Here is a 23663-nt window from a genome sequence, read left to right as displayed (position 1 = left end):
GACATAGTACTAATTTCGGAACCCTATAAGCACATCAGTGGCCTAAACTGGATCACCGATAAGGAAGGAAAAGCTGTCATCTGGGCATGTGGCACTAAACCTCTCCAGGGTAATCAAAATAATTGTTCTGGATTTGTAAGAGCCAAATTTAATGGCGTACATTTCTACAGTTGCTATGCACCACCTAGCCTAACACACGATGAGTTCGTCCGGTTCCTGGCCAAATTAGTGGAGGATGCCCGAATGTACTCCCCGGTAGCTATAGCTGGAGATTTTAACGCTTGGGCAGTGGACTGAGGTAGTAAAGCTACTAACACTAGAGGTTGCCAGCTTCTGGAAGCGATGTCACTGTTGGACGTCGCCTTACTTAATACAGGTGATAAACCCACGTTCACAAGAGGCGAGGCGAGCTCAATTGTGGATCTGACTTTCGTCAGCAGTACACTGGCAAGAGGAAATAACAGTTGGGAGATCTCGGATACTTACACCGCTAGCGACCACTGTGCCATATACTGGGAGGTATCATGTAAGCCAAATACAAATAAAGTACCACACACAAGAACTGGCTCAGTGGGTTGGAGGACTAGCATGTATGATCCCGGCCTGTTCAAGATAGCACTCGAGGATCGACCACTGCTTTCCAAAAGTGCCAGTGAAAAGGCGGCTGAAATCATAAGGAGGCTGACCGAGGCCTGCGATGCAACAATGCCAAGGCGACGCAACAACAACCGAACCCCACCGGTGTACTGGTGGAATGATAACATTGCTGAGCTTGGGAAAATATGTGTTAAGGCGCGTAGAACCTCCCAACGGGCTCGGAAAACACCACAATTCGAGCAGCTCTATGACAAATATAAGGAAGCGCGATTAAAATTAAATAAATCCATTAAAGAGAGCAAGAGAAACGCGTGGAAAATATTGTTGGAAGAGGTTGAAAAGAATCCATGGGGCAAGCCGTACCAGGTTGTAGTTAAACAACTGAGACATGAGAATACAACGTCCACTTGTCCTATTCTACTAGGAAGAATTGTCAGAGCTCTGTTCCCCACGCAACCAAAATCCTCCTTTCAACTAGGGATTGTGGATCCGAATGAAATCCCCCCTATTACCGAGAAGGAGCTAATGGTAGCATGCGGTAGGGTTGGAAACAACAAAGCTCCGGGACCGGATGGGATCCCCAACGTAGCTCTTAAGCAAGCTATTGTAGCAACACCAGGAGTCTTCTTGGAGGCCTACAATAGCTGCTTACTGGAAGGGACCTTTCCTACCGCGTGGAAACGACAGAGACTGGTACTTCTCCCTAAAGGTAAGAAGCCACCAGACGAGCCATCGTCATACCGGCCCCTCTGTATGCTGGATACTGCGGGGAAAATACTAGAACGTATTATCCACAGCAGGATCGGTTCAGAAAAGGCCGGTCTACGCTGGACGCTATAGAGCAAGTAGTCAATATAGCAAAACTAGCAGTGTCTGGGAAAAGATGGAAGAGAGGCTCGATAAAATACTGCCTGGTTGCCACCTTGGACATTAAAAACGCCTTTAACTCAGCAAAATGGGAGGTCATCATGGGGGCACTTAGCTCACTGAATGTACCTCTATACCTACGTAAAATAGTCGCTAGTTACTTCTCTGATAGGGTCCTCATATACACTACGGAAATCGGGACGGAGGAGTACAAAGTCACCGGAGGCGTCCCACGGGGGTCAGTACTAGGGCTACTTTTGTGGAACGCTATGTACGATGGACTCCTAAAGAAACATCTACCCAGCGAAACTAAACTCGTCGCATTCGCTGATGATCTAGCAGTCGTTATAGTAGCGAAACACGTGGAGGAAGTGAAGTGGGCATTTGAAAGATCCTTCCAAGTAATCACCCTGTGGATGAGGTCAGTCGGACTAGAACTGGCTGAGCAGAAGACGGAAGCAGTGCTCATTACTGGCAGGAGAGTTGCGGAGACCATCACACTCAATGTCGGCAGCTGTGAAATCGCAACTCAATCAGCTATACGGTACCTAGGAGTAATGATCGACCATAGGCTAAACTTTAAAGATCAGGCTGAGAGAGCAGCAGCGAAAGCGTCTCTGGTGACAGTTTGCTTCTTGTTGTTGTTGCGCTTCTTGCAGACGAAAGAACTGATCTGTACCGTAGCAAAAAAAGCAAATCAGACCCAACTTCAGCTGAACTTAGAATTCGGGGAAGACTGAAAAGCTTGCAACAGTGGCAATCGTCCTGGGATAAGTCGACGAAAGGAAAATGGACGCGTAAGCTTATACCAAACCTAGAGTCATGGGTGAACCGAGATCATGGAGAGTTGAACTACTACCTGACTCAGATGATATCCGGCCACGGCTGTTATCGAGCGTATCTCCATAGGTTCAAATACGAAGATTCCCCTGACTGTCCTAATTGTGTCGGAATGATTGAAGATGCAGAGCATGTCTTTTTCGTCTGCCCCCGATTTAACGAAGCCAGGAGGTCTTGGGAAGAAGGTGTAGGATGCAAAATCTATCCTGAAACTCTGATAGCTACAATGCTATCCTCGCCTTCGGCCTGGGAACTTACGAGCGCGTACTGTACGACGGTGCTAAAGGAGTTGCGTAAAATAGAGCAAGAGCGGAGGAAGTTGGCCTGAACAGCCACTCTATCAGAGAAAGCTGCGGCTAAATCCCCCCCGCGAAGTAATGCCTAACGGCCATGCCGTGGGGACCAGGGATACCGAAGAGAGAGGATTGTTTTTAGTCGGTATTGATCTAGATCGAGTCCGACATACGGGGCACCAACATCAGGCCCTATGATACGTAAACGTATTTTTAAACCTCTATAAAAAAAAAAACAACACATATATATATATATATATATATATATATATATTTATATATAACTATATATTTACATATATATATATATATATATATATATATATATATATATTTATATATATATATATTTTTATATATAACCGAAAGGGTTAAAACCGTGTCAAGCCCTCATTAACAATCAACTTGCCACCCTGTGGGACATGGGCCCCACGTTAAAAAAATATTTAGTCTAGTCTGTATTAAAAGATACATGTAAATATTTTATATTAAAAAAAAAACTTTCTAAAAATATTCCTTCCTAGACAAGATTGACCTCTCTATATGGTGAAATGTTTTAACAATATACATACGGCACTATAATGCAGTTAAATTTAAAGAAATCCAGTACACGAGACCAAGTCGTACAGGCAATGTGGTTTAGGTACGGGGCTTTTTTTTACGCCCATATCTACATTTTAAAAAGGATCAACCGATATTTGTTAAGTTTTAAAACATCCTATACATAACTTAAATATATTGTACATATTATTTCAAAGGGGGAGTATAAACAGGTCTAATTATAGCTTTAGGAAGCATATGCCTATATTGTTATTAGTGATGATAAGTAAACATGACCTAACTGTCACTGCTGACCAAATGGCACTTGCAGATTCAGCGAGTATGAGGTGGCAGGTCGCAGAGTGCGCTTAACTTAAGACCTTTAAAGTAGCGATGCAACGATTCCAGAAGCTTCCATGAGGGGACCTCAGAGTCACTCGTTGATACTACCCATTTTGTATTCTGACACAAAGGCGCCTGGTAGTGTCAAACCTAACTTGACAGGTTGCTATGACCTGGTTAATATCACTGCTACCATTTCGAAAAAGTGTTACCACTGGTAGAAGAAGTGGAGAAAGAAACTCCAGCAACGCTTCTATCTAGTATGATCAGGGCGTCCTGTGTAGTATATTACACGATCTCGTTCCAACGAGAACGTTTTTATAACCTTAATAGCTGATCCCGCAAACGTTGCATTGCAAAAAAATAAAGTTTTTAATTAACAAATAAAAAATAAGGGTTGATGGTAGAGTGGTGAAAATTTAGTGTTGTATGTATTTTTGTATGCTGTATCATAATAAAATAAAAACAAAACAGTTTGTACAAAGAAATAATTTAAAAAATGTAAGGGTGGACCACCCTTATCACTTAGGGGTATAGAAAATAGATAGTAGCCGATTCTCAGACCTACTGAATACGCATATAAAATTTGATAAAAATCGGTCAAGCCGTTTCGGAGGAGTTCAAGTTCGAACACCGTGACACGAGAATTTTATATATTAGATTTAAATCATCATTACATATTAACGCATAGATAATCATTAGATATAATATCCTTCTATTTTGTATGAGATTTTTCAATATCAGTATTGTCGTATAAACTGTTTAAAAATATTATTATGTGCCGCTAGTTCTTCAAGCGCCTTTGTTGACATAAGTACAGCCTTTATACTGTTTGGTACCAAATGTTCTAATAGGCGATTTGAATTTATTTCACAGACGTTTCTCTTCTTATTTCTACTTTTATACGTTTTTATTTTTATTTTTCTATATTTTTAGCTCCTCTTTCTATTCTAGAAAATTCTGGAATGTTATAAATATATTAACTTCTATATTAATTACTTTGTCATGAATAATCAATACAATCCTTAATAAGAATAAAAAAAGTGTTCCAAAAATTTTGTGTTTTTTATGGTATCCTTTTTGGAGATCCTCTTGTTCCTGGTATGATGGTGTTGGGACAAGCAGCCACTTTATCTTGTATCAAACTTTCTTACATACACTTTCTTTTATTCACAGTCTTTAAAAGGGTAGAAATGTTTGCGGATGGCCTTGCAAGGCGTCATATATGACGCATATATATGAATATACCATATTTTTATGCAAAAAACTTTAGTTTTTATACCTATTTTAAATAACCTGTATCAAGTCTTCATCCTGAAAAAAGCTATAGCCATTTATTTTTTCTATTGAAATGCGATAATGTAATTACTTTTAGTAGTAAACAATAATTTATTTTAGTATGTACTGTTAAATAATGCATTAGACTTGTGTCGCAGGTTTCATTCCTGGGCTACAATCGTATATAATTCACATTTTGTGCATTAATGATAGTGATTTCTCATAATTAAATTTCCAGAAGATGGGCACAGCGCTCTTTGCGTGCTATGGGTGGCAAATAGCAACACTTGATTTTTCCAAAACCGTGAGAGTAAGGGGCCAACGGCGAGACGGAGCACATCTCGACGATGTAATTTTTAAAAAATAAATTTTAATAAATGATAATTACGGTAAATAAATCATAAACAAAATAGCATTTGTACTTTTATTTCTACACATGTTTCAAAAGTGCAAAAATTTATGGCCCACCCATATAATATCACACTGGGATCGTCAACTTGACAAGCGTGGCGAGAGTATTGTAATAAAACTAAAATTAAAAACGCTTTTTATTAGTATATTATCATTACCTTATTTTTTATTTGACACCATTAATTTCTGGATAGTGTGTACCATATATCGCCTGTAAATAAGTCATTAATGTTTTAATTCTATAACACTTATATCAAATCACCCTGTAAATAGACTTCTTAAATTTCTATATTGCAGGAATATCTCTTGTTAAATCAGTTCAGTTACATATAAGATTTATTAACTTTCTATATCAGGAATAAATATTTATCGTTGTTTTTTTAAATTATTGAACAAGAGGTTCCAAAAATGGGTAGCTTTTTTGGGACCTCTAGTTCGTGAGGCAGGGTCGTTACAAATAAGACTCGGTTAATATATTTTTTTCATTCGATCCTTTACTTTAAATTCACTTTATCCTTTTATCCTTATATTAAATTTTATCGCTGTTGCTTCTAACTTGGTCAGGCTTTCGATCGTGTCCGCCGAAACCTTTTGCGGTAATTATCGATACGAAATAACCGACGTAACAGGGTTGTTTGTAATGTACAGTAAACACCCGAACAAAACCACTTAGCGAAGCCTCTGTCAGCGATTGTCGCATACGGTTACGTAAGATGAAAAATAGCAGGCTTTGCGTCTGGCATAATGCCGAAATTATTTGATCAAACAATCCATCAATGTCATATTGTATACATTGCCTAGTTGTGTACCATGTGATTATATTTACAACGAAACATATATGCCTAGTCTTTGAAATTTGATCAATATTTTGGTTTTAATGTCAAAGATATATCTACCAAAGCTACACAGTATATATATATCTAATATATAAAATTCTCGTGTCACGGTGTTCGAACTTGAACTCCTCTGAAACGGCTTGACCGATTTTTACCAAATTTAATATGCGTATTCAGTAGGTCTGAGAATCGGCTACTATCTATTTTCTATACCCCTAAGTGATAAAGGTTGTTCACACTTAAAATTTTTTTTTTATTTTTTTAAAGAAATTTTTTGTTTTTATTTTTTTATGATACAGCATACAAGAATACATACAACCATAAATTTTCACCCCTCTACGATCAACCCTTATTTTTAAATTGAAAATTAAAAATATTTTTTTTGCAAAACAACGTTTGCGGGATCAGCTAGTATATATGTTATATATAATTGTGTGTATGTGTATATGAATACGATCTAAAAAGATCCCACCGAAATCTCAGTCGGAATTAAGTTCTATTACTACTTCTCAAAAATGTTATTCTTAAACAACCCTTTACATAAAGAATATTGGCATTGTATACAATTTCTTCTTTAGTAAACTTCTACAAATACTCCCTCTTCTTTTCCGGCTGAAAAGAAGTACAAGAATTTGCAAAAGTTAGTAGACACCCACTGCCGGGTATCTTCTCCTTCTTGTTCTGCTTGCGTCCTTCAACTTCCCTGCGACCTTTGATATTTTATCGTTCCACCTGGAAGAGACGGAGTAGGGCGCAAATGCTTTTAAAATTTGAAATTACTACACATCAATTTCATTATTGTTATATCTCTCCCCGCAGAGTTTGTACAGTCTCAAGTAAAGATCTTTTGCATTCCAATATTTCACAGTGATGCCCAAGGTGATAAGAATTAGGCTATACATCCATCACCAAACCCAGAGTGGATGATAAATCTAGAATTAATTTTATTTAACCTTGTAAAATATAGTTTTGTTTTACACAGTAAGACTCGACCAATCGATAGCAGACATCTAAAATAATAGATAAAGAGCAAAAGCGATGATCTGATAAAATAAATAACCCATAATATGCATCAATGCGTAACTAAAATTTCTCACGTCCATTCAAGAAACAAGACAAACAAAATTCTTGTTTATCAGATTGAAATGCAGTGTCATTAAAGTCGATATTCCTTCGAATGTAACGATCGCTTGTATATTTGAGGCTGTATGACAATGACGAGGTACCATCAACTCGATCTGGTACAATCTGATCTCGTCTCGCCGCTTCGTTCCATGAATCGAAGCTGTATCTTGATTTTGATAAAAGACTTCTTTAGCTACTGTAACATTTGTTACTTCGTAGAATATTCTAGAAATTTTAGATATTAAATTTGAACAATATTTTGGTTTAAATGTCAAAGATACGTCTACCAAAGCCACATAGTATATAGATATATATATGTATATGTTTATGTAGATATGTATGTATGAATACGATTTTATATAATTGAAATAAAAGATAAATTTTTCTCTTAAGGATATTAGATTTTAATATATTTAAAGATACTGTTTGTTTCTAAATATTTGCAATATGCTTTTTTGAGCTTTGTCGGCCTGGACCTGTTCTTCTTCTGATCTCCTCTTGTAATTTTTCTACAAAACTCCGATCATAATCCTTTCCATTTCTCTCTGGATGAACTTGAGCCATTTTATGACCGTAGTCGACCACGTCTTTGAACCGTATATCATCGCTTTCAATACACATTGTTCAAATACCTTTGTCTTCAGATATATGTAAATAAATAAAAAAAGGACCAATATTTAGCCACTTCCGCACATGCAGTGGTAGTCGTGCAATGAAATGCACCGCTCGCAATCTAATAGATTCAGGCGTTACTTTGCGGAAGTTCATCCTAAATAAGCAAAGGACTAATATATAGCTACTTCCGCTATGTAGCAGTAGTCGTGCAATAAAGTGCACCGCCCGCCAGCCCGCTGATAAATGCGTATGCGGCAAACAATGCGAATCACACAACCGCTAACACCAAATTACTCAACACGTGTTTCACCCCTCCAAGGGGCATCTTCAGGAGTTATGTTATACCGATTAGTGCCGAACACAGAGTGATTAAATTAATTAACCATTAATATTTAATAAAAAAATAAATTTCTTTCTGCCTCCTTTCATCATCAGGATCATATCAATTTATAGACGTCCATAAGGCACAGGGTTCCCCCAAATATCGCCTCGACATTATGTCGTTGGTTTACCAAGTGGAAGGCCTACCAACGTATCTACCGACTCGTCTATTTGTTTAATTTAAACATCTAATATTTGTTTCAAAACACGTAATTCTAAATGTTATTTGTAATTGAATTGAAGTTTGTGCATGAACACAAAGTGTTTATAACGCTACGGAACTAGAAGTGTTTATAACGTGGTCTATTTGTTTCATTTAAACATATTAGATGATTTGTTTCAAAACACGTAATTCTGAAAGTTATTTGTAATTGAATTGAAGTTCGTGCATGAACGCAAAGTGTTTATAACGCTACGGAACGAGAAGTGTTTATAACGCTACGTCACTTCGACTGAACGCCGGGGTCCCGTGACTAGGTTAAAGTTTAAACAGACTTTCGTAAGAAATCCCCACGAGTCCGCGCACCCTCGCTCCAGCCTTTGTTGTCAACTGCAGACCGGCCCCGGTGACGTCACATCGATGCCCTTCTACTTTAAATAAAAACTTATTATCTGTCCTCTATAGCCGCCCCATACTCGACAACGGTTCAATCGTACCGAAAATTCTTTTCATAAATTTCCCATGTTCTCATTTGTTAGATACATTTTTATGACGTTTATTCGATAATTTCAATACATACATAAAAATCAATATTAATTTTAATAGGTTGCTTTAAAACTAAATTGAAGTTTACATCTAAGAAATTAAAAATGTTAAATTTACAATTATGTCTTTTGTTTAAGATACATAATTTTTCGCGGCATACTCAGTACTACATCAAAATGTTTTTTTTTCGAATAGGCTGTTATAAGCACTTTCGAATAAGCTACCACCGTTTCGAAAGGCACTTCTGCCGAGAAGAGCCGACGAGAAATTCAACAGTTGCTCTTTACAAATATAGTTTTATAAAGAGTCCGCGACAGTAATTAATTTCCTGTGAGCATCAACATGTAATTCCACGCATTAACATTAGTATATTATTCTAAGATAGAATAATATACTTTATGCCAATAATACTTTTCTAATATTGGTTTTAAATCTCTCTAGTGGCGGATCTGAAATTACTGTGGAATTTTATTGTACACAAAAAGTACATTGTTTTATGATTTCTTAAATTTTTTAAAACTAAAACTAGGTCCGGTTTTTTTTTTAATTAGTTTTACAAAATTTTCCTGTTACATAGTCAGAGTCTATATTTCTAATTTACAATTTCTAGACAGAGGGGAAATCCTGCATAGGAGGCCTGGGAATGGAGGGCCCAGGCAGTGCCAGACTTACTGACTAAAACCTCCCTCCGTCGGCTCTGTTACAATTAAATTACTTAAAGTTATACATGTTCTTACTTATTTAAAGGAATCAGGCGTTACCTTGCGGAAGTCTATTCTTAGTAAGAAAAGAACCAATATTTAGCCACTTCCGCACATGCAGTGGTAGTCGTGCAACAAAGTGTACCGCCCGCCAGCCCGCTGATAAATGCGTATGCGGCAAACAATGCGAACTACACAACTGCCACCGTTAATTCACTCAACACGTGTTTAACCCTTCCACGGGGTATCTTCAGGAGTTATGTTACACCTATGCCTAACGCAGAGTGAGAGTGAGTCATTTAGTCGGAAGTGGCTAAATATTGGTCCTTTTCTTACTTAGGAAGGACTTCGCAATGTAACGCCTGATTCCATTGAATATTTATATTTGCCTCCTTTAAATTGTACATTATTAATACGTAGCTTAATGGAGATACATCTTTACTTTGATAAGAATAAACCAGTGTTATTTTATCATTTCGCTTCATGATGGATTTTTTCTGTATTATGTGCAGCTGTAATTTTTATTCTTCATAAGGTACTGTATTGCTGATGAGTCCACGTAATTTTAAGTGAACAATGAAAAATCAATAGAAAAATACTCTTGTTAATAATCCAAAACTAATATTTATAGTAATTAATTAAATCAACTGCTCTCAAGAGGGTCTGAATGGCGAGATGCACCGAGCTAATAGCTCTTATTACGTATACATAAGGATGACAATCGTTTCAAACACCTCCGTATAATGGTGCATGTATTTAATACGACGTACAAACAAACTGTTAAATATTTTTACGATAGATCGCTCGTAAAAGTTGATTGAAGTCGCGTATTATTCATTTTAACGGGACAAGTTATTGGCGCCGATGCTTGTGTTGGGCATAAATGTTTGCTTTAATAAAGGTACGTTATTAACTTTCCAAATGTTATAACAGAGATAATTCGACAGCGTTACCGCAAGGAGAAAGAGAGTGAGAGAGAGGGAGAGGATAAAAAAGATAACGAAGATGCAATATCTCTTTCACGTATATATTAGGGGGACCGGAAAGTAATGTCGTTTCTATCGAAATATTTTACAGAGAAACCGATCGAGGTGTATATATTCTTGATTAGAAATAAAAACTTGTTAAAAATTTAGTCGTATGAATTTAACTTCAGAAAGCGACTGTACTTTCCGGTCCCCCTAATATATATATATATATATATATATATATATATATATATATATATATATATATATATATATGTGTGTGTGTGTGTGTGTGTGTGTGTGTGTGTACGTATATATTAGGGCGTTATAAATACATATGTATTTGTATGTATGTATACTCCAAACTGCCCTCTCCTCCATGTCTTTCATCTCCATCCAAAGGTTGTCTGGTAGAGATCGCCTCTTGTACCTCTATATAAAATGTTTTTTTTTAGTTATAATATATGCTGTTCAATAAAGTGTAAATAAATGAGATAATTTTAGAGACAAAGTTATTCACTCTTTGAAGAGATTTCAAAGAAAGTCTTCTAAAGTTTGTAGGTGTGTATTTTTTTTCTTACACCACGATTAACTTCTCAAATGTAATTTTGTTGACATTGTTTCTGAAAACAGAATACACATAAACATGTATCAATGCACATACAAATAAGTGCATCCTAATCCCGAAAAATTAATAAAAAAATCAATATCAAATATTGTTTCAAGTTATCCAATATATTTGAGTAAATAATTTTACATGATCAACTACCTTTTCTTTCAAAATCTGGTTATTGTTATGTAAATATTGTCTCTTATTTACAGAATGGTTAATAAGAGACAATATTTAAAAGTAAAGAATTGAAGTAATGGAAGAAATAAATACATTTTCCATAAAATCTTTTATTTATTTTAAAATACCTGTAATTTGCTATTGGTTTGATTTTTATATATAACCTATATAGAAGATTATATTTCTGATTAGTTATAGGAGTAAAAGCCATCCATTATGTATGATACACTGTTTTTTTATATGAATAAATTTATGTATGTAGGTTTGTATGTATTTTGCAATTTTCATATTACAGTTGTCAAAAAGAAATTGTCTCGTGTAATAGGACAGCGTATTGTAGTTTTTCTTAACTATAATGCAAATTAAATTAAATTAAAATTATCTATCGAATTGGCATTTTGAAGAGCCTGTGGATAGGCCATGTAGTGTGCAGAATAAATAGGACTTAAGGACTTAAATGCGTTTGAAATGATGATGAAGTCATAGTGATGAGTTTTCAGTCTGTATGTTTGTAATAATTGAAATATATGATATGGTATCACACGTCATAGTTATGTCAAAATTATTTTAATTCACGTCATAGAGTTTTAATATGAAATCATTTTAACTGTCGTAAAGATCGATACGGCGTTGTATTGTTTGCCGTCAAACATCGAGCCATGGGAATTGAAATCAATGGCCATAGAGGAACATGCGTTCACAACAATGAACACCTGAACCCTTCCCTACAGAATTCATTAACTGGTTTCACATAATACGTATTTAAAATACATGTGTCCGTGCTTGCTTGAATACATTATTGATATTATATGATAGTTTATTTAGCTGCATTGTGTTAGTAAGAAAACATTTCGTTTCTTTGTCGTTATAGAGGGTTGGATACTAACGCAATGTGACTGACGGGTGTCGGCGGTCGGGAAGTCGGACAAAACAAATTGCTGGGGATTTTGGTCTGTGTCGTTAGTACGGGTCATCGGCCCAGATGCGATTTGGGCAGCGTTACGTCAGTTATTATTAGCTTACGTGATTGACAAGCTATGCTTTGGTAAAGAGGTGACTGGTTATTTCAACTAACATTTAATCCTTACAAATTTAAATCACAATTGTAAACAGAATAGTTATTTATGACTGAACTAAATCTTGGTGATAGCCAATGCGTCAGATAAAATCTAGATCACCTGATTTCAAGTTACAGATAGGTTCAGAAATAGATATAGATAACATTGCCTTCTTAATGGGCGATTAAAAAAATAGCCCAACGCTCTTAAGTTTTTATAGAAAGGTAGTGCAGTTAAAACAATACGAACGAGTAATACAGGAGTGGAGGAGGGAGGAGAGAAAATCAAGGCCCTAAAACAAGTAAATTCAGTAGTAAATATTTTAAACATTCATCCAGTATATATTGACTGAATTCAGTTTAGATAATGGATACTAAAAATACCTTCATATGGTTTACAACCTTTCCATACCTTATTTTGATACAAAAATCGACGCAATGCGCCAATAATGCTGTCAAATATTTAGGCGTAATTTTTGAACTGAGCTATTTTAGTGAAATGTACATTTTAGTTAACTGTGTTATATTTAAGAAAATAAAAAAACGATTTTACAATTTCTCTCACATAATTTTCTTATATTTCATACCATAAGAAACTTCCTTGTACATTAACACACATAATAAGAGGCTATAATGGTCGAGTCATTTTCCACTGCATGGCATGGACTTCCATCCAGCGAGTTTTCCGGTTAGATACATACATCAACAGATTTATATTTATTTATATACAGAATGATTGATAAGTGTGAAAGTTTTAAAGGGGTGATTGGTTAGCTAATTTGCTGTCAAGCTATACAATAATCAATGGTATCATAAATAATAAATAAGGTTACGATATTAAATTTAAAAAAGGCGTTGTCGAAATTCTAATTACTATATAATTAAATAAATAACTTTTATTATATATCTCTGAAGCCTATTGTGTTTCAATAAAAAAAAATTATCGTTTTATATAGGTTGATTTGAAAAAGACATACAAGTTGTAAATCTTTTTTGGCAAATGTGGTGTCTTCATCCGTTCAAATTTAATATACCCATAAACAATCATCCTGTATACGTGTAGATCAAGATGAATACGCAACGAAAACGAGGATAGATAATAGCATTGTTTTATACATTGGCATCATTTCTATAGCATTCGTGATTTTTGTCACACCCATTGTCACAGATTAACAACGCGTGACAATAATGGCAGAAATTAAACATCCATTGTTGTTCATTTTACGTTGAATGTCGAGTCTGTTGTCGATCTGTATCTTTAATCTGTGCTCGTTAATCTTTCGCGCCGTTTTGTTTACAAAGCTCGCTTGCAATATAACAAATTTACGAATACATTCGCATATTTTATTTCGTATATTTCTTGATTGTTTTAATGATTTATTTGTTTTTATAAAACTTTAGGTATTAAGTTTTTGATTATAAATACATTTAAAAAACTTCTAAGTTTAACGGGTTTTTGATACCCATATTGTGGTGGTTGTAGAAAAATATGTACCTAGTCCGCCATATTGGAACGGCGTCCATCTTGAATTTTAAATTTTGACGTAAATTTCGTGTTTTACTAGTGTAGCCCTTTCACTTGATACCTATATTGAGGGAGTTAAGGAAAAATATGTAATCCGCCATTTTGTATCGGCGGCCATCTTAGATTTATAATGTTACTGATTTTATTATATTGTATTGTCATCTAAATTAAATGTGTGTACCAAATTTCAGATTAATCTGACAACGGGAAGGTGCTTTCTAATTTTGACCCAAATAAATAAATGAAGTCCGTACGAGTCGAACTAAATAAAACCGTTTAATAATCAAATCGTATTTATGACAACCATTAATTTTAGCTTTATTCACTTGTCACAGTATCTAAAGATCACTTCAATGATCTGTCTTACGTTTCCTGCATCCAGTGACTTCCAGCGATCTTAATTATGTCATATATCCGGTTGGTATAACCTATAATTTATATATACATAACTATTCTAATAATAAATTAGAAACCTCTTAGATTACACAAGAAAATACCGAAGTGATTGTTATGATTTTCAGTAGTACAACATATTAAATTTAAATTGGAGATAATCGAAGAGTAGCCGCTTCCTATCGATCCTTGCACTCCACAACCTTAAGGCTTCAGCGGTCATCTAGTCTACGCGATATATGGCCTATCTACTGCCACTCTAAATAATACTATTACATTATTTTTTTTATTTTATAGTCCAACTTAAATTTGTTTAGACATATTGAAGACGTTATTAGCCGTTCTGGCTTGTATAGCTTCTTCGGACTCGGGGCTCGCGAAATCTGCGAATTAATAAATAAAAGAAAAAGTAAAAGAGTCTGTCAAGTAAGAAGGTGGTATATATTTCCAACAGCACAACAGTCTATAACAGGCTGGTTCCATAGAATAGAGGTATGTTTTACGATCATAAAAAAAATGTAAACTTTTTATACAAAGCTTAATTTACAGAGCATCCTAAAACATCCGAAAACCACAAATCCATGATTATCACTTAGAGTTCTTAGAAAACAAAGGCTACCAATCTTACACCGAGACCCAATTCGATGTTTGCGCATTCGTTTAGCGGTGGTCGTTGGTGCATTGTTCAGCAAACAGCGCCTCGGTGCTCAGCTTGTTTCTGGCGGGCGATAATTGATGGCACAAAGAGAAGAATTAGATCGACAGCCTAGCCCCTGCTCCTGTTTGGACTGCGTCATGTGTGAATGCGGAATAAATAAATCAACTTGATGCGTTCAATGTTTGAAAAAGATTATCTTCGATATATTTTTTTTGTTTACAATTTCTTCATCTATTCACGTTTGAAATGCATTAAAACGTGAAATGAAATATATACTCATAAGATGGTTATTTCACAAAGATATATCAAGTATATCAAATTTGTACGCAGAATGATTTGTTATTGGTGTAAAATCTAAATCCTTAATAGCCTAGAGTTTAAATTTTTATACCAATCTTTTAAATCGAATGTTCACATTACTATTAGTATTTTTTTTTGGTTGCCTGTACGTATTGTACTGTTGATAATATTCTTTCAAACGAAATTAAAAAAAAAAATCTATTTTTCCCTTCATCTAGACTCTCAAGCAAACACAGTAATATTTAAAAAAATCACTTTCGTAAATCAGGCTATTAAGGGTTAAAATAGTTGAATGTATATCCTATTTTAAATCCTTTGAAGTAAACATTCGTACACGGTTAAAATTCCTGCCAAACGCATCCAGCGTTTTGTTAATACTTTTATAGTGCATAGCCAAGGAGTGGAACAACATACCAGTGTCATTGTTTCCAGACATAATAACTTAGGAGTCTTTAAGTGAAGAGCGAATACGTAAGCATGTAACATAGTAGACTTCGTAATGCCTTCAAGCGAGGCAGTCAAAAGCTTCGACTATATCAAAAAAAGATTTTACACTTATTTCTAATAAACCATTAACTTTTTGTATTTGAATGCGATAGGATAATAAAATACAGACTTCAGAACAAATATTTAATGGAATCAGGCGTTACCTTGCGGAAGTCCATCCTAAGTAAGAAAAGGACCAATATTTAGCCACTTCCGCACATACAGTGGTAGTCGTGCAAAAAAGAGAGAGTCAGATTCTGTGTTCGGCACTAATCGGTGTAACATATCTCCTGAAGATGTCCCGTGGAGGGGTGAAACACGTGTTGAATGAATTAACGGTGGCAATTGTGTAATTCGCGTTGTTTGCCGCATACGCATTTATCAGCGGGCTGGCAGGCGGTGCACTTTGTTGCACAACTACCACTGCATGTGCGGAAGTGGCTAAATATTGGTCCTTTTCTTACTTCAGTACAAACTTTGCAAGAACAAATAGGGGACGACAATAAATTTTAATATGTAATGATTTAAATTTTTTGTATCATTTATTATTTTATATATAATATATAAAAACATTATTTCTTAGAATAATTGTTATTAGAAATAAACTTTATAATATTTGTAAAGGTTTTACATCAATCACCATGTGTATTTGTTATCTGTGCAATTTATTTACATATGCACATATTAAACCTATTATTATGTTTAATAAAATATTTATGCAAATGCTTTAATTTATGTTTATAAAAATTAGTTCATGTTTCTTTTAGTCACGCTTTGAATAGAACTATTTTATCGATGTTATGCATGATTTTTTTTAAATAATTTAGAAAATTCAATAATTTTAATAAAATGTAAGAAACTTTAGAAACTTCAATGTTTTTTTTTGCCATTTTAAGACTAATAACGGTACGACTAACAAACCGTTAGAAATTAAAAAAACAAAAACTACTTCTGTTAGCTAATAACGAATAACACGTAATAAATATTTTGTGAAAAAAAAAAAACAAAAAGAATGTCGAACGAACAAAAAGTAGTATAGTAATATTATAACCTGTGTATTCTTTTCGACCCCTATACAGAGAATTTCAGAGAGGACCCTGGTTAAAAGTGTTAATTTGGACAAATAATGATCATAGCCCCACTTAGTGGGAATGTGACGTTTCCCAGAAGGATATTGTGGGCAGTTTATGAAAATAAAAGAGACTCCTGTAGTACGCGCCGGCGACGAAACAGCGAATGGAGAGGTTATTGCAAATATATTAAATCAGAGAAAAAATCTTTTATTTATTTCTGGCAAGTTTAAATTTAAAAAAAGAAACTAATGTTTTCCATTAGTGTTTCCGTCAAAAAGAGTGAATCAAATGTTCAAATTTGACACATTTAAAAATTTAAATAAAGAACACACGCAAACTGCGAAATAAATTTACGACGTATATGTACATAATGCAGTGCCAGAAAGAAAAGAACAGCCAGATAAAGCGTTTTCATTCCTGAATTTTGATGACAAAGAAGCGCTTAGTTCTTGTCGCCTAGTTACATGAACAGCGTATAGGTTGTAAAGGCGTAAAATAAAAAAAAAACATGACGTAAGACGATATGAAATTAGCCGTAAAACAATTTTGATTCTATTGAAAAAAGGTCACAAAAATATTTATAGGTACCATATGAGTGCAGAGAATCCTAATGAACCTTGTATTTGTTTGAGATACTTTATTGAAATCTAATGAACCATTCCTTCAAAGATTGTTCATCTACTATGTAAAATCACATATAACTTACGGCTACGCTAGGCAAAAAAAAATTCACTCACGTGATTGGTCACGTGACCTGAGTGGTAGTGGTGGGGGGGAAGCATGTAAATTACACTACTAACAGCATTAACATCTTCAGAATCAATACAATACACGGAGCTCACTCGGTGTTTGGAACTGGTTGGTCTAACATCTCCTGATGATGCCCGGTGGAGAGGTGAAACACGTGTAGAGTAGATTAACGATGGTAGTTGTGTTTCGCATTGTTTACCGCACGTAAATTTATCAGCGGGCTGGCGGGCGGTGCACTTTATTGCACGACTATTGCTGCATAGCGAAAGTAGCTATATATTAGTTCCTTTTTTAGTGTACATCTGTTATCATCCTGTACATTTTTAAAGATACAGTATTAATTTCAAAATCTTTATGTCTCACTTCAAGAAGTATCTATGTCATATCAAAGATTACTACGTATATTTATAGATATGTATCACGTATATACATAAAAATTAATAATACTTTTGCAGTATTAAAATGTATAGTAATAATGATATTAGAATATTTTATGTAAATGTCGACTCCACCGCACCTTTAGTCTCAGACGCAATGTTCCTGGCATAGACCATTACTTAAACAAACCGGAGTGTGTAGAGGAACCACTTTACACCCACGTGGGGCTGTTTGCGTCCACTCCCCTACGACTCAGAATACCAATACCGAAGTTAAGGGCATAGCGAAGTCTTTATCTGATATTCTGTATTTAAAAAAGATGATAGCGGCTTCATATAATAATTATTTTACACTTGTCTAACAAAAAAGTTTGTACTTAACGTAAGCAATAGATTTTACAATTCATAGAACATACGGTAGATTTTTTTAAAATAATAAACAGTTATAATATATGGAGAAAAACGGTTTTCAAAGTTCGGATAGCACCATATTAAAAATATTACTTTTACTGTTTGTTCTTACACTACATACTTCTTACACTGAAAGTTATGTGCCGGGTAAATTCCAATAGATGAAATAAATTAATGTAAATTATTCCAGAATGATCACTTTGTACAGGTCGCTTAAAAATACGTGTAAAAGACTTTAAAGCTCTTAGCTAACTGTTGAGCTACGCATTCATACCTTTAAAGCTTTTATATTTACAAGAAATCATCCTGTATATGTTCTTTTATTCAACGGCCCCGTTATTGAGGCCTCTTATTCAACTCCTGTAGGTATAGGCAGAGATTTGGTTATTTTCATGGTTGTTGTTCTCTTTCATACTTCACAATTCTTTTCTATTCTTCCTTCACAAATTCTATGACTCTCTTTCTTTTTTCGTTTACCTTTCTTACCTAATCCTGTGTATATCTTAATAAAATACTAGGTGACGTATCAAGAAAGGCCTTTTACGAAATTTTTCTGTCTTGGAGAGGGAAAAATAGTGGTAGACTGTACAAAAGGCCATGCAACGAGTGCTAGAATCTGAAGAAAAATTAAAAAAAAAACGTAAGTCCAAAAAGGTTTAACGAAAGGTAAAATTAAAAAAAAACAACGCACTCATAGCTTAGGCGAAAAGTTTCAAGCCGCAACTATGAATATACATTACAAAGTAAATTAGTCGAAAAACCGGCCTATAGATACATCCACACGGCACCAGCCCATAAAAGTGGTGTCATACCGACATCGGCGCACAAAGTTGTTGCGTAAACATGCTCCGAGTCGTTGCAAACACAACCAACGGCTTGTGACAGCATTGAAAAGCAAAATTCATTCTCGAAACGCGTTCTATTGTGATACCAAAATTTATTATGCGGATAAATAAATTGTACATTATCCACGAACTCTTTGCTTTGCAGAATTGAATTTCCCAGTAACTATTGGTCGTATTAAAGCAGTAATGGAAATTGGTTTTGAATTTTATCGATTTAGTGACAATTGGATCGGCGATAGAACAGTATCTATGATATGTGAATTAATTTTATTGATTATACATAAAAATAGATTCAAAAGGAATTGTCGCTTAAACATCGGAATCAAATGTAATAAGATTCCTCGCAACTGGTAAAATTTTCACAGCTATATTTGTATTGGAAGTAACTACAATAGTGTAGTAACTGCAATGTAGGTGTAGATAACAACACAACAAAAACACTTTCGAAATCATTGCTACGACTTTTGAAAAAAGGAAATAGAAATGTAGTAAGGCTAGAAGCAGAATTAAAAAGGACAGGGATTATAAATAAAAATTTATATATACATATATATATTTTAAAGGTTGGATTCTATTAAAAGTAATGTAGATATAAATTATGAAAAACAATCTAAAGAATCAATTTCATTTTATGATCTAAAAATTCGGAAACTATGTGACATCTAGCTACGAACACCAGATCATCATAGTGAGTTTGGATAGTAAATACATTAGAAATATTATCAGGCTTACAGAGAAAGGTTTCAGGTTTTGGATTAGAAACAGACAACCTTGTTTAAATAGTCGGAGGACTCTGGATATAGTTCTATTGGAAATATGTGGAGACGCCTATGCCCAGCATTGGACGTTCTATGGCACAATGAGAGTTTATAGACTTGGGATATATGATCGTATATAGAAGATCGCTTCGTTGTACCAATTATCATACTTCGTATGACATATGAACAGTTTCCCTGACTCGCGTGTAAAACAGAATATTTGTTTCACATCCCGAGCGCTGTTCGCGTTGTGTGCGAACAAAAAGCACAATTTCGTAGAGCGCCTTAAGCAACGTTTATTGCCCACTAAGCGGTTGTTAAGAAACCGAGTCTCGGCGCTCGTAAATTCGCTTGTTTACGCACCTCGGACAATGGAAGATAAATAATGAAACTGATCGCGGCCCGTCACGCTGCGAACTGGCGGGCTGGGAGACGTGACAAGGAGTTGTCACGTCGCCCAGCACGAGGAACAACGCCCCAGGATTTTTATTATACACTCAAAGATGTTAAGTATCTTACAGGTTAGTTTATATTACACCTTATAATATACCATTATTGGAAACTTAACACAAAACAATGCAAGTAACGATGAAAATATTTACCCACTTTCCTGAATACACTTATACATTCACATAAACACATTAAAGAATATATAAATCTTACTTGAGTTAGTTGTAACATAAATATATACAAGCCAGCAACTTCAGTTTAAATTTTTTGGTTATTTATGAATTAAAAAAATGGACGCTGACAACTGTAACACAGTTTATAATTAGTATAACGACATACTGGAGTTAAATATTTTATATATAAAAATAAAATAAATAAAAATAAATATGATAGGATAGGAAGGCGCTGTAAGTGATGAAGCTAGTGTTCTATTTTTACAATCTCAGCACGACCTATTATAATTCAAATTCCACTGAATTAGAAGGCTTCTAGGTGTGTGAAAAGGCCCAAGAGAAGTGACTATGACCTTGGATTGTTTAAATGGTGATATTGCAATTAATTAGAAATTGAATCATTTTTAAAAACAGTCTTAGATAGATCAAAAAAGTAGGATGTATTCGATAATGTCCTTTATCTTAAAGAAAAAATTTCTAGCCTAGTTAAAATTGAGAATATGAATAAATTTTTTTAAATATAAATGTTCCAATTTACGAAGTTATTCATTAAATTTGCCCCAAATATAAATCGATGTCGAATTTGAGTTAACACAAAATTTACAGCGCACAACATTTTAGGTTCGAGCAATTAGAGACGAAGTAAAATGAACATAAAAGGGCGAGAGAGCAACGCTGATCTTTTGTGCTGTCGAAACAAATGGACAGGCGGACTGCACCTCATAAGTATATTGAAATATTGTCTCGTAAACTTCGCCTCAAAGCCCACTCGCACGGCCTAACCGCTCGACGTATTTGACGTATGACTTCATTCGTCTGATTTCGATATACTTTCACCATCGCTCATTTACCGCACATCCTACCTCTTATCAACTTTATTTTAACGTAATACGTTTCAAAATAGCATGGCAGTGGTTTTTGGGACCGCAAAAGCTTTGGCATTACCAGATGATTCCGAATGCATCCCAACCGCAAAGCAATAAGATCCTTCGCCGTTGCGGAAAACAAAGATGCGTTCCGATGTGCGTTTTCATGATTTAGATGTTCCTACATCTCTTGTCGCATTGTCGAACAGCCATCGAAAATAGAACCATGATGTAATAACTGCCACATAAGGTTTTTTTCGTGTTGATTGTGGTAACCAAAATTGACTAACATAATATGAAAGTATTTATTTTTGATTGAAAAATATTTATCAAAATCTTTAGTGAAATTTACCCTTCCAAACTAGGGAAGCAGACAGTTTTTTTTATTTCTCCCAAATGTGGGCAGCTACGAATCATTATGGCTTCTACCATTTTATCCTATCGCCTTCTTTTGACACCTTATCAAAACTAAGGGAATAACTTACCCTCAACTACACTTTGTTCTTTGATGACTTAAGTTAGAACTGGACTCCCATTTAAGTGTATCAGATCATATTAAGGAGAAAGACGTAGTGAAGAATTTCTCCGACGTCCAAAGATCAGGCTGTGGATGAGGCTTTTATTCAATTCCTTTAACCGCAGTCTATAAATTTTGCATTTCCAAGAATATAGAAGTCCCTTATCTTAAATTATAAGTTGAAATTAAATCTTTAATCCTAATTAAATTCCTTTTTCTTGAAAAAACATTTTTGATTAATTTATTAGATATTATGACCTCATAAATTATTCTTAAAACTTTTGATGCGCTCGTCTATAAATAACAAAAAACTATAATATTATAATATAATTTGTACATATTTATGTTCATAGTAATGTGTGTATTTGTGTGTATGTACACCCTAAACTGCCCTCTTCTTCATGTCTCTCATCTCCTATATGAATTGTTTCATTTTTTTATTATCTATGGTGTACAAAAAGTGTAAATAAATAAATAAAATGCCTTTACTGCTGAAAACTCCAGGGATTTCATCAAGGCTCGAAATACTACTTAAGGCAAATAGAGAAATCCTACCTGTCTACCCAAAATGTCTAGCCAAACACCAAGCTACATGGCGACGAATAGCAATGGAATAGCAACCCTCAGAACGGTGCATGAACACGACCACTCTCAAGAGTGTATGAGAGAAAAGAAGAAAATTGACCATAAAAAAGCATCCTAGTTCGTTATGGGCTATTCAAGGACCTGGTCGAGTTTTGAACCCTCCTATATTTCAATTGAAAGATACCATTAAAGGAGAAGTCAATTTCACTCCGGTTTATATCTAATTTGGCTCTCTCAACATTTTTATTACGTGCTACTCAGGTGGTCATTGCAAATGATTCTGTAGATAATAGAAGGCTGTAATTATCCAATATTTTGAAGTACACCTTTTGAAACCCAACAAATAGTTAGAAATTGTAATCATATATAAGAATATTCTTATATATCTCTCTAACAAATATGTTAACATAGTTTGTAAAAGGATCGAAGAGACGCAATATGATATATATCGTTTCTATTAAAAGTTTTCTGTATTTTGAACAGTTTGCACTTAACTCATTAATGAGCTTTATTGCGTATATATTTAGTGGAGATATTCGAATGCGTTGTTCGTTACGAAAGCTTGTTCTTTAAAAGCTCAGGATCGTAAAAGTTCAAAGTTAACATTTTCGATAGATTTATTTTGACATGACACGAGATTGCATTTTTGGGGAGCCATTGTTGTTGTTTGTGAAGGCTTTGAGTTCAGTAAAATCCACTAATTAGCAACTTGATTGTTGAAATACGATATCCTGTCAGGGATAGTACGAATTTTTTTATTTTATTTAATTTGATGATAATTTATTACGTTTCCGTTTAACGCTGTCACAGGAACTAAGTTTTATTATATATAAACTTTTTAATTTTTGTGGATGGATAGTTCGTATGTGTGTAGCCTATCCGCGTTAAAAATGGTGACAGCATATTGTACGTTATCTTACTATTTACCTACTATATCGTATTTAATTATAAAAATGTACTTTTTGAAGTTTAACTGGTCATTGTAAACTTTGCTTTCTAATTACAGGTTTATATCTCAGCAGTTAGTGTTCTATTTTGAATTTTATTTATTAATAAACTGATTTATAACGACGAGTAACTTTTTTAACGAGTAAATTTTTATTAACGCAAGTAGACTATAGTTCCATCTTAAGATGAACAAAATTTTAC

Source organism: Battus philenor, unplaced genomic scaffold (genome assembly GCF_028537555.1).
Source record: "Battus philenor isolate CCGP_79_NKW_IND1 unplaced genomic scaffold, ilBatPhil1.0.hap1 SCAF_2, whole genome shotgun sequence".
NCBI classification, from domain to species: domain Eukaryota; kingdom Metazoa; phylum Arthropoda; class Insecta; order Lepidoptera; family Papilionidae; genus Battus; species Battus philenor.
This window is presented reverse-complemented; position numbering follows the sequence as displayed.